The sequence below is a fragment of the Pan troglodytes genome, chromosome 19 (genome assembly GCF_028858775.2).
Source record: "Pan troglodytes isolate AG18354 chromosome 19, NHGRI_mPanTro3-v2.0_pri, whole genome shotgun sequence".
Lineage (NCBI taxonomy): Eukaryota > Metazoa > Chordata > Mammalia > Primates > Hominidae > Pan > Pan troglodytes.
In genome coordinates this window covers 29224563-29238071 of record NC_072417.2, presented here as the reverse complement: position 1 = coordinate 29238071, position 13509 = coordinate 29224563, and the positions used below count along the sequence as shown (strand labels likewise).

Below are 13509 nucleotides of genomic sequence, written 5' to 3'. Positions count from 1 at the left end.
ACACACACTTTTTTTTTCTTTTTTTGAGACCGAGTCTCACTCTGTCGCCCAGGCTGGAGTATAGTGGCTAGATCTCAGCTCACTGCAACCTCCGTCTTCCGGGTTCAAGCAATTCTCTGTCTCAGCCTCAGAGTAGCTGAGACCACAGGCGCCCGCCACAACGCTGGGCTAATTTTTGTATTTTTAGTAGAGACGGGGTTTCGCCATGTTATTGGCCAGCCTGGTCTCGAACTTCTGATCTCAAGTGATCTGCCCGCCTTGGTCCCTCAAAGTGCTGGGATTACAGGCGTGAGCCCCCGCGCCAGGCCTAATTGCTCCTTTCACAGCTTCAGCCGCCCCTTATTCTCTGGGTTCTTTCCTTCCCACGATACATTAATTCAAATACTTATTGAGCTCCTACTTTACAGCAGGTTCTGTCCAGGGCGTACAGCGGATTACATCAGAGAACAAAATAGATCAACATTCTTTTCCTTCTGGAGCTTACATTCTGCTGGGGTGCAGGTGGAGGAGGATATTAGACACTAAACAAAAGATGTAATAAATAATTGCAGTATGTAGTATGTTAGATGGGGATATGTATTATAAAAATATAAATAGTATCGCTTCTCGGCCTTTTGGCCAAGATCAAGTGTAAAATATAAATAGTGGCCGGGCCTTGTGGCTCACGCTTGTAATCCCAGCACTTTGGGAGGCCGAGGCGGGTGGATCACGAGGTCAGGAGATCGAGACTAGCCTGGCCAACACAGGGAAACTCCGTCTCTACTAAAAATACAAAAATTAGCTGGGCGTGGTGGCAGGCGCCTGTAATCCCAGCTACTCCGGAGGCTGAGGCAGGAGAATCGCTTGAACCCAGAAGGCAGAGGCGGCAGTGAGCCGAGATCGCGCTACTGCACTCCAGCCTGGGCGACAGAGCTAGACTCCGTCTCAAAAATGTGTATAGATAAATAGCTCTTTGAGGAAGACGCGGTCGTAGGTGTTGTGGATCGCTGATCCGCACGCTCCTGCTACTGACTCACCGCTGTTCGCCCTCGCCGAGGAACCAGTCGCTCAGGAAGCCGCGCAGCAGCCATGGCTTTTAAGGATACCGGAAAAACACCCAGGGAGGCGGAGGTGGCAGTTCACGAATTCGAGTCACTCTAACGAGCCGCATCGTAAAATCCCTGGAGAAGGTGTGTGCTGACTTGATCAGAGGAGCAAAAGAAAATAATCTCAAAGTGAAAGGACCAGTTCGAATGCCTGCCAAGACTTTGAGAATCACTTCAAGAAAAACTTTGTGGTGAAGGTTCTAAGACATGGGATCATTTCCAGATGAGAATCCACAAGTGACTCATTGACTTGCACAGTCCTTCTGAGATTGTTAAGCAGATTACTTCCATCAGTACTGAGCCAGGAGTTGAGGTGGAAGTCACCATTGCAGATGCTTAAGTCAACTATTTTAATAAATTGATTACCAGTTTTTTTTTTCTTTTTCTTTTCTTTTCTTTTTTCTTTTTTTTTTTTTTTTGAGACGGAGTTTCGCTCTTGTTGCCCAGGCTGGAGTGCAGTGGCGCGATCTTGGCTCACCGCAACCTCCACGGCCGATATCTATCTATCTATCTCTATCTATCTCTATCTCTCTATCTATCTATATAGAGATCTATATCTATCTCTATATAGAGATCGATCTCTATATAGAGATAGATCTATCTCTCTATATAGATAGATAGAGATAGATCTCTCTATATAGATAGATAGAGATAGATATATCTATCTCTATGTAATTATCTATATTAAAAACAACTGGTAATCGGCCGGGCGCGCTGGCTCACGGCTGTAATCCCAGCACTTTGGGAGGCCAAGGCGGGCAGATCACCTGAGGTCAGGAGTTCGAGACCAACCTGGCCAAAATGGTGAAACCTCGTTTCTACAAAAATACAAACATTAGCCAGGCTCAGTGGTTCATGCCTGTAATCCCAGCGCTTTGGGAGGCCGAGGCGGTCGGATCACCTGAGGTCGGGAGTTTGAGACCAGCCTGACGACCAACTTGGAGAAACCCCATCTCTACTAAAAATACAAAATTAGCCGGGCATGGTGGCACATGCCTGTAATCCCAGCTACTCAGGAGGCTGAGGCAGGAGAATCTCTTGAAACCCGGAAGGTGGAGGTTTCAGTGAGCTGAGATTGCACCATTGCACTCCAGCCTGGGCAACAAGAGCGTTTGAAACTCTGTCTCAAAAAAAAAAAAAACAACAAAACAAAAATGGGGCCAGGTGTGGTGGCTCATGCCTGTAATTCCATCACTTTGGGAGGCCAAGGTGGGTGTATTACTTGAGGTCAGGAGTCAGAGACCAGCTTGCCCTAAATAGCAAAACTCTGTCTCTACTAAAAATACAAAAATTAGCAAGGCATGGTGGCTCATGCCGGTAATTCTAGCACTTTGGGAGGCCGAGGCTGGTAGATTGCCTCAGCTCAGGAGCTGAAGACCCAGCCCAAGCAACATGGCGAAACCCTGTCTCTACTGAAAATACAAAAAATTAGCCAGGCGTGGTGCGTGCCTGCAGTCCCCAGCTACTCGGGAGGCTGAGGCACGAGAATCACTGGAACCCAGGAGGTGGAGGTTGCAGTGAGCCGAGATCGCGCCAGTGCACTCTAGCCTGGGTGACAGAGCGAGATTCCATCTCAAAAAAAAAAAAAAAAAAAAGATATTGACATGAAACCAGGCACAGTGGCTCACATCTATAATCCCGAAACAATTTGGGAGGTCGAAGCAGGAGGATGCCTTGAGCCCAGGAGTCTGAGACCTGCCTGGGCAACATAGGGAGAGTCCATCTCTACAAAACATTTAAAAATTAGCTGGTGGCGGCTGGGTACAGTGGCTCATGCCTGTAATCCCAGCACTTTGGGAGGCTGAGGAAGGCAGATCATCTGAGGTCAGAAATTTGAGACCAGCCTGCCCGTCATGGTGAAACCCCATCTCTACTAAAAATACAAAAATCAGCTGGGCATGGTGGTGGGCAACCTGTAATCCCAAGTGCCCAGGAATCTGAGACAGGAGAATTGTTTGAAGCCGGGAGGCGGAGGTTGCAGTGAGCCCAGATTGCGCCACTGCACTCCAGCCTGAGCAACAGAGCAAGACTCTGTCTTAAAATAAAATAAAATAAAATAAAATAAGCTGGTGGCATGGGAATCTGAGGCAGGAGAATCACTTAAACCCAGGAATTGGGGACTGCAGTGAGCCATGATTGCACCACTGCACTCCAACCTGGGCTACAGAGAGAAACCCTTTGTCATTTTCCAATAAAAAGCCCTAAGGCAGGGGTGTGACTGAACCGAATGAGCACCAGCAAGGAAGCCAGATGTGACTGGACAGGACGAGTAAAGAGCAAAGTAGTAAGAAATGCAGTCAGAAGTAATGGAACGGTGGCTCACACCTGTAATCCCAGCACTTTAGGAGGCCAAGGCAGGTGATAACCTGAGGTCAGGAGTTCAAGACCAGCCTGGCCAACATGGTGAAACCCTGTCTCTACAAAAATACAAAAATTAACCACGCATGATGGCAGGTGCCTGTAATCCCAGCTACTTGGTGGGTTGAGGTGGGAGAATCGTGTGAACCTGGGAGGCAGAGGTTGCAGTGAGCCAAGATCACACCATTGCACTCCAGCCTAGGCGACAGAGCGAGAGTTCTGTCTCAAAAAAAGGAAGTCATGGAATGAAACCACTGTGGACTTTGGCATTGGCTGAGTGAAATGAGGAAACATTCTTTGATTTTAAGCAGAGGAGGGACATGATTTGACTAATGTGTCAGAAGGATCACTGTGGTTGAGTTGTTGAGACTAGACTGTGGGAGAGGACACAGGGATAGAAGTAAGAAGATCCATTAGGAAGCTATTGCAGTAACCCAGGAGAGAAATGATGGTGGTTTGGACTAGAATGGTAGTAGTGGATGTAATGTAGTCAGATTCTGGATGTGTTTTGGAGGTAGAGCCAATAAAATGTGGGGTATGAAAGATAGGAATCAAAATGTCTCCAAGGCTTTAGGCCTGAGCAATTGGAAGATATCATTGCCGTCAACCAAGATGGAGAAGGCTATGGTTATAGGGGGAATAGTGTTCTTGGTTGGTACTACCACCAGTGTCTCAACCAAAAAACAGGGACACAATTAATTCTCTTCTCCCAGGCTCCTAGATGTAGTCACCAAGGTCTATCAACTTGACTCTGTTTCCTAAATTTTTCTGCCCATGCCTTCCACGTTCTGCCTTTGTTTCAAAGCTATTGCATCGGCCTCTATATGGTCAGACCATAATTTCCCACTGCTTAAAATCATGTGCTGGCCAGGTATGGTGTTTCACACCTGTAATCCCAGCACTTTGGGAGGCCGAGGCAGGCAGATCACCCGAGGCCAGGAGTTTGAGACCAGCCTGGCCAACATGGTGAAACCCTGTCTCTAATAAAAATACAAAAATTAGTCAGGGGTGATGGCACGCACCTGTGATCCCAGGTATTCAGGAGGCTAAGCAGAAGAATTGCTGGAACCCAGGAGGCAGAGTTGCAGTGAGCCGAGGTTGCCCCACTGCACTCCAGCCTGGGCATACAGTGAGACTCCATCTCAAGGAAAAAAAAAAAAAAAAAAAAACAAGAAAACAAAACAAAAAACATGTGCCGACCCTCTAGTACTTATAGAATACAGTCCAAGCTGTTTAAGCATCCAAGTCACTTGAAATGGCCTACCTCTTCCCTGGCTCCATCTTCTGCCACCTTGCCTCTTACATTTCACACACCAGAAACACCAAACCACTTAGGATTTCTGGACATATAGCTTAGATTCACACTTTCTTGTATTTATGCATTCACCTGCTTTAGCCACTATGTGTTATTTATTTATTTATTTATTTATTTATTTATTTTGAGACAGAGTTTCACTCTTGTTGCCCAGGCTGGGGTGTAATGGCACCATCTCAGCTCACTGCAACCTTTGCCTCCAGGATTCAAGTGATTCTCCTGCTTCGGCCTCCCAAGTAGCTGGAATTACAGGTGTACACCACCATGGCCAGCTAATTTTTTTTTTTTTTTTTTGTATTTTTAGTAGAGATGGGGATTTCACCATGTTGGTCAGGCTAGTCTCGAACTCCTGACCTCAAATGATCCACCTGCCTCAGCCTCCCAAAGTGCTGGGATTACAGGCGTGAGCCACCATGCCCGTCCAACCTGTTCTTTAAAACTCTGCTCAGATATCATTTCTTCTCTGAGCCGTTTCACAACCCCAGCAGTTTATTCTCTGAGCCACTTCTTTACTAGGAGCTGTGGTTCTCAAATATTTTCATTTTAGACCCCTTTACACTCTTTTTTTTTTTTTTTTTTTTTTTTTTGAGACAGAATCTCACTCTGTCACCCAGGCTGGAGTGCAGTGGGACCATGTTGGCTCACTGCAACCTCCATCTCCTGGGTTCAAGCAATTCTCCTGCCTTAGCCTCCTGAGTAGCTAGGATTACAGGCGCCCACTACCACGCCCGGCTAATTTTTTTATATTTTTAGTAGAGACGGGGTTTCACCATGTTGGCTAGTCTGGTCTCAAATTCCTGACCTCAGGTGATCCATCCGCCTCGGCCTCCCAAAGTGCTGGGATTACAGGCGTGAGCCACTGTGCCCGGCCCTTTTTTTTTTTTTTTTTGAGACGAAGTTTTGCTCTTGTTGCCCAGGCTGGAGTGCAATGGTGTGATCTCAGCTCAATGCAACCTCTGCTTCCCGGGTTCAAGCGATTCTCCTGCCTCAGCCTCCCGAGTAGCTGGGATTACAGACATGCGGCACCTCGCTTGGCTAATTTTGTATTTTTGTTAGAGATGAGGTTTTTCCATGTTGGTCAGGGTGGTCTCTAACTCCCGACCTCAGGTGATCAGCCCACCTCGGCCTCCCAAAGTGCTGGGATTACAGGCATGAGCCTCCTTGCCCAGCCTCCTTTACACTCCTAAATTATTAAAGACCTCAAGGAGTTTTTGTTTATATAGGTTATATCTGATGACATTTACCATATTATAAATTAAAGTTAAGAAAGTTATTACTTCACGTAAGATAACAATAAACCCATTTTTTGCTAAAGTAAATAACATTTTAGAATGAGGAATAGGTCAAGTTTGGTGGCTCAGGCCTGTAATCCCAGCGGGAGGATCACTTGTCCTCAGGAGTTTGAGACCAGCCTGGACAACAAAGTGAGATCCTATTTCTACAAAATATCAAAAAATTAGCTGGGTGTGGTGGCGTGCGCCTATGGTCCTAACTACACAGGAGGCGGAAGCAGGAAGATCACTTGAGCCTGGGAGGTTGAGGCTACAGTGAGCCATGATTGTGCCACTGCACTCCAACCTGGGCAACAGAGACCCTGTCTCAAATATAAAATAAAATAAAATAAATAAATGTAACTATATTTTTCCAAACAAAAATAATTTAGTGAGAAGGGTGGCTTTGCTTTACTTATTTTTTTTTTAAATCCCTTTAATACCTGGCTTGATGAAAGAACTGGTTTTTCATGTTTTTACACTAATCTGTTGTGATTTCACACATTTAATCTCTGGAAATCTCCACTGTATTCTCATGAAAGAGCAAGAGTAAGACAGAAAAAAAATGACATTATTATTAAAATAATTCTTTCCTCTGCACAGAAAGGGTCTCATTAATATTATCAAGAAAATAGGCCGGGCGTGGTGGCTCACGCCTGTAATCCCAGCACTCTGGGAGGCCGAGGCGGGCGGATCACGAGGTCAGGAGATCGAGACCATCCTGGCTAACACAGTGAAACCCCCGTCTCTACTAAAAAATACGAAAAATTAGCCGGGCGTGATGGCGGGCGCCTGTGGTCCCAGCTACTCGGGAGGCTGAGGCAGGAGAATGGCGTGAACCCGGGAGGCGGAGCTTGCAGTGAGCCAAGACGCCAAGACGGCGCCACTGCACTCCAGCCTGGGTGACAAAGTGAGACTCCATCTCAAAAATAATAATTATTATTATTATTATTCTGGCTGGGCGCGGGGGCTCACGTCTGTAATCCCAGCGCTTTGGGAGGCCGAGGCGGGTGGATCACCTGAGGTCAGGAGTTCGAGACCAGCCTGACCAACATGGAGAAACCCTGTTTCTACTAAAAATACAAAAATTAGCCGAGTGAGGTGCCGCATGCCTGTAATCCCAGCTACTCGGGAGACTGAGGCAGAAGAATCAGTTGAACCTGGGAGGCAGAGTTTGCAGTGAGCTGAGATCAAGCCATTGCATTCCAGCTTGGGCGACAGAGCGAGACTACCTCAAAAAAAAAAAAAAAAAAAAATCCTTTCTTGCACGCAGAAAGGGCCTAAAGGACACCCAGGATCCCCACATCACACTTCCAACTACCAGGGATTCAGAGAACACTCCAAAGTTGCAGATAACACATCCTCCTATAACTTACCAGTTTGTATGTTGATATACTTTGTAGAAGGTGAAGTCTATGAAGGTGAAAAGGGGGTAATACGTAGTTTATTATTTTCCCAGTATCCACCACAGAATGCTTCGAGAGCTTTATCTTTCTTGCCCGTCACTGTGTTAATACGGTGGCTGTGAGGGGGTACCCGGATTTGAACCGGGGACTTCCTGATCTGCAGTCAAATGCTCTACCCCTGAGCTATACCCCCTCTACCAGAGAAAGGAAGACTGCGTCTTAAATGTAGTGTTTTCTGATCAGACATTGCCTGCAGTGATTCAGAATAGTTTGGTGTCTATGATAAACTATTTCGAGTGATCTGGACCCAAGTAAAGTGGTGGGAGAGAAAAGAGAAGTCTAAGTCCTCTCTGATTCTGGCTTGAGGGTCTTGTACGGATGTGCAGTGGGATCCCTCTTTTCCATCACTATAGCGCCCCTTTTTTTTCACTACAGCCTTTTTTTACCTCTGGCATCTGGGAATTCTCTTATTTTATTATTTATTTTTATTATTTTTTTGAGATGGAGTCTCGCTCTGTTGCCCAGGCTGGAGTGCAGTGGCGCCATCTTGGCTCACTGCAAGCTCCGCCTCCCGGGTTCACGCCATTCTCCTGCCTCAGCCTCCCGAGTAGCTGGGACTACAGGAACCCGCCACCACGCCGGGCTAATTTTTATATTTTTAGTAGTGACGTGGGTTCCACCATATTGGTCAGGCTAGTCTCGAACTCCTGACCTCAGGATCTGCCCACCTCCGCCTCCCAAAGTGTTGGGATTACAGCCGTGAGCCACCGCGTCCGGCTGCATTTGGGAATGCTTCAAGTCAATTTTCTAGCCTCTGTGCCTGCAACGTGAGCTGCAGTGAATCCTCAGCCCCGTGCTTTGCACACAAGAGGAAGTACTTCCCTTGTCCTTCCCAAGACCATCTCTGCTTCCGGGCCAGGTGTGTCTCCGTTGTCTCCATTTTCTCCAGCATCTTCAATCACTTCCTCTTCCCCTGGCTCCTTCAAACATCAACAGGTTTCCATTAGGAAAGTATTCTTCTTTTTTTTTTTTTTTTTGAGACGGAGTTTCCCACTTGTTGCCCAGGCTAGAATGCAATGGCGTGATCTCGGCTCACCACAACCTCCGCCTCCCGGGTTCACGCGATTCTCCTGCCTCAGCCTCCCGAGTAGCTGGGATTACAGGCATGCGCCACCACCCCGGCTAATTTTGTATTTTTAGTAGAGACGAGGGTTCTCCATGTTGGTCAGGCTGGTCTCGAACTCCCGACCTCAGGTGATCCGCGCGCGCCGGCCTCCCAAAGTGCTGGGATTACAGGCATGAGCCACCCGGCCCGGCCAGAAAAGTCTTTTACCTGTGATTGCCTGTTCATTTTCTTCCTTCTCACTACCCATTTTTTACTTTTTTTTTTGGTCTCGCTCTGTCGTCCAGGTTGGAGTGCACTGACACCATCTCGGCTCACTGCAACCTCCGCCTGTTGGGTTCAAGGGATTCTAGTGCCTCAGCCTCCTGAGTAGCTGGGATTACAGGTGCACACCACCAGGCTCAGCTAATTTTTGTATTTTTTGTAGAGACGGGGTTTCACCATGTTGGCCAGGCTAGCCTTGAACTCCTAAATTCAAGTGATCCGCCCGCCTCTGCCTCCCAAAGTTCTGGGAGTTGAGGCGTGAGCCATCACACCCGGCCAAGATTGTGCATTTTTTGAGGGTGGGGATCATGTTGCATTCTTTCTTGCATTTTGCAAAGTAGTCGGCGCAGTGCCTGGTTCATGGTAATCCCTGGTCGTAATCACCAAACTACAGCCTAGTTAAACTCACCGATGGGATTCCACCAAACCTGCACCCAAGCAGCTAAATGTTGCTGAAGAAAAAAGGTGCACAAGTTTGCGCCAATCAATGTAAAACATGCTTTCTGTCTAGCATTGCTTCACTATTGCCCAAATATGTTTACTTTTTCATGCTCCAAAATGACTATTTCACACAGTCTCTCCTTTCTTAAACCTTCCACACCTTCTTTCTCCTCTTGCTGTCAGATGAAGAGCTTGCCTCTTCCTTTTTTTTTTTTTTTTTGAGAGGGTGTCTCCTCTGTCAGCCAGGCAGGAGTGCAGTGGTGCGGTCTCGGCTCACTGCAAGCTCTGCCCCCCAGGCTCATGCCATTCTCATGCCTCAGCTTCCCGAGTAGCTGGGACTACAGGCACCCGCCACCACGCCTGGCTAATTTTTTTGTATTTTTAGTAGAGACGGGGTTTCACCGTGTTCACCATGATGGTCTCGATCTCCTGACCTCGTGATCCGCCCACCTTGGCCTCCCAAAGTGCTGGGGTTACAGGCGTGAGCCCCCGCGCCAGGCTTCGAAACGCATACTCTTAAATATCAGTTAAGCACCTTAAATGAAACATGTTCATCCCAATACTGGAACATGATGTCTGTGAGGACATGGGGCTGTACTTTGTTACTTTCTTTTAAGAGTTTTAAAAATAAACTCTTTTTTTCCCCCCTAAACTCGCCCCTTTCTCAGTGGGATTTTTCTCTTTTCTTTCTTTCTGTTTTTTTTCCCCCCCAAGACTAAGTTTTGCTCCTCTTGCCCAGACTGGAGTGCAGTGGTGTGATCTTGGCTCACTGCAACCTCTGCCTCCTGGGTTCAAGCAATTCTTCTGCCTCAGCCTCCGGAATAGCTGGGATTACAGGCACCCGCAACCATGGCTGGCTAATTTTTTGTATTTTTGGTAGAGACGTGGTTTCACCATGTTGGCCAGGGTGGTCTCGAACTCCTGACCCCAGGTGATCCACCCACCTTGGCCTCCCAAAGTGCTTGGATTACAGGCGTGACCCATCGCGCCTGGCCTTTTTTTTTGTTAGATGGAGTCTCATTCTGTCACCCAGGCTGGAGTGCAGGGGTGCTATCTTGGCTGACTGCAACCTCCCACCCCTGGGTTCTACTGATTCTCCTGCTTCAGCCTCCCGAGTAGCTGGAATTACAGGTGTGTGCCACCACACCTGGCTAATTTTTGTGTTTTTAGTAGAGTGGGGTTTTGCCATATTGAGAAGGCTGGTCTCGAACTCCTGACCTCAGGTGATCTGCCCACCTGGGCCTCCCAAAGTGCTGGAATTACAGGCGTGAGCCATTGTGCCCGGCCACCTGCATTCTTCTCTAGCTCGGCTGTTCTACTTGTTCCTACTTGTAATAGACTAAATAATGACCCTCCAAACATGTCTACATCCCAGTCTCCTTGTGAATCTATTTGTGACTATGTTACCTCTCATGATAAAAGCAACTTTACAGATATGATTAAATTAAATATCTTGAGATGTGAGATTATCCTGGATTATCCAGGTGAGCTCAGTGCAATCCCACAGGTCCTTACAAGAGGGAGGCAGGAGGATCAGAGTCACAGAGAGAGGAGATGGTAACATGGAAGCATGGAAACCAAGGCTAGACGGAGACAGGATGATATGCTGCTGGCTTTGACAACTGGGGAAGAGGCAATGAGGCAGCAATGTAGCGGCCTCTATAGGCTGGGAAAGTCAAGGAAACGGATTCTCCCCTAAAGCCTACAGAAGGAATGCAGTCATACTAACATTTTAATTTTAATTCTAGCCCTGTGGATTTTTTTTTTTTTTTAAGATGGAGTCTTGCTCTGTCACCCAGGCTGGAGTGCAGTGGCACCATCTCCGCTCACTGCAACCTCCGCCTCCTAGGTTCAAGCGATTCTTCTGCCTCAATCTCCTGAGTAGCTGGGACTGCAGGCGTGAGCCACCATGCCTGGCTAATTTTTCTATTTTTGGTAGAGAAGGGATGTCACCATATTGGCCAGGCTGGTCTCGAACTCCTGACCTCATGATCTGCCTGCCTCGGCCTCCCAAAATGTTGGGATTACAGGCATGAGCCACCGAGCCCAGCCAGCCCAGTGAAATTGATTTTGGGATTCTGACCTCCAGAACTGTGAAGATAATAAATTTCTGTTGTTTTATGCAAATAGACTGTAATTTGTTATATCAGCAATATAAAACTAATAAAACACTGTAGTCTAAGACATCACCACCATCTCTGACCCGTATTATTACAATAGATTCCCAACTGGCTTCTCTCTCTCTCTCTTTTTTTCTTGAGACAGAGTCTTGCTCCGTCACCCTGGCTCACTGCAGCCTTGACCTCTTGGGCACAAGCAATCCTCCTGCCTCAGCCTCCCAAGTAGCTGGGACTACAGGTACACACCACCACACCTGGCTAATTTTTAAATTTTTTTTGTAGAGATGGGAATCTCACTATGTTGCCCAAACTGGTTTCAAACTCCTGGGCTCAAGTGATCCTCTTGCCCTGGCCTCCAAAAGTGCTGGGATTATGGGCATGAGACACCATGCCTGGCAGACCCTCTTAGATTTTCAACTATACAATACAGTATTGTTAATTGAAGGCAAAATGTTGTACAGCCTATTTCTAGAGTTTTTTCATCTTGCAGAACTGACATTTTAGACCTATTGATCAGCAACTCCCTCCAGCCCCTGGCAACAATCGTTCTACTCTCTGCTTCTGGGAGTCTGACTATGTTAGAAACCTCATATAAGTGGAATCATGCAGTATTTGGTCTTCTGTAACTGGCCTGCTTCACTTAGCATAATATCCTCAAGGTTCATCCACGTTATTGCATATTGCAGGATTTCTTTCTTACTTAGTTTTTTTTTTTTTCTTTTTCTTTTTTGCAACGGAGTTTCGCTCTTGTTGAGAGCGAAACTTGTTGCCCAGGCTGGAGTGCAATGGCGTGTTCGTATTCTTTTTGGAGAGACCAAGGAAAAACTTTATCCAGTTTTGCAGGAGGTTGTTCTCTGACTTGTTAGCGGGGAGAGATGAGTGGGATTGTGGATAAAGAATTGAGCCTAGGCCGGGTGTGGTGGCTCACGCCTGTAATCCCAGCACTTTGGAAGGCCAAGGTGGGCAGATCACCTGAGATCGGGAGTTCGAGGCCAGCCTGTCCAACATGGAGAAACCCCGTCTCTACTAAAAATACAAAATTAGCCAGACGTGGTGGCGCATGCCTGTAATCCCAGCTACTCGGGAGGCTGAGGCAGGAGAATTGCTCGAACCTGGGGGGCACAGGTTGCGGTGAGCCGAGATCGCACTATTGCAATCCCGACTGATCAAGGAGAGCGAAATTCCGTCTCTGGGCAACATAGGGAGACGGCCTCCTTCACCCACCACCTGCCCCCATCTCCACAAAATGGAAAACAAACAAACAAACAAACAAACAAAAATTGAACCAAGCAGGGTGCGGTGGCTCATGCCTGTAATCCCAGCACTTTGGGAGGCCAAGGCGGGCAGATCATGAAGTCAGAAGTTCGAGACCAGCCTAGCCAACATGGTGGAACACTCATCTCTACTAAAAATACAAAAATTAGCTGGGCGCGGTGGCGGGCGCCTGTAATCCCAGCTACTCGGGAGGCTGAGGCAGGAGAATCGCTTGAATCCGGGAGGCCGAGATTGCGCCACTGCACTCACTCCAGCCTGGGTTACAGAGGAAGACTCCGTCTGGAGAAAAAAAAAAAAAAAAAAAGAACTGAACCTAGACAAAGCAGATTGGCACCTAAATTCACATGCTTTTCAAACTGCCACCACGTCTTGGCCTAGCCTTTTTTTTTTTTTAGATGGAGTCTCGCTGTGTCGCCCAGGCTGGAGTACAGTGGCGTGATCTCGGCTCACTGCAACCCCCGCCTCCTGGGTTCTGGGTTCCAGCAATTCTCCTGTCTTAGCCTCCTGAGTAGCTGGGACTACAGGCTCCCGCCACCGCTACCGGCTAATTTTTTGTATTTTTAGTAGAGACGGAGGTGGAGGGGGGGAATGTGGGTTTCACCATCTTGGTCAGTCTGGTCTCGAACTCCTGGCCTCGTGATCCGCCCGACTCGGCCTCCCAAAGTGCTGGGGATTACAGGCGTGAGCCACTGTGCCTGGCCTATCTTGGCCTAGTCTTTTAATTTCTCCTTCCTCATTGGTAATTTCAGTATAATCTAGCAAAGAGACACTAATTTTGAACGAATGGTGAAAGTATGAAAATTTTGGGATCAATCGATGTAAAAACAATTTACCAGAAAGTTACCAGCAGA

The 13509-nt window shown here is 47.4% G+C and overlaps 1 pseudogene; it reads left to right on the top strand.

Moving 5' to 3' along the window:
- Positions 1–995: 995 nt before the first annotated feature.
- On the top strand, positions 996–1478 carry LOC129137762 (small ribosomal subunit protein uS10-like; annotated as a pseudogene).
- Positions 1479–13509: the final 12031 nt, after the last annotated feature.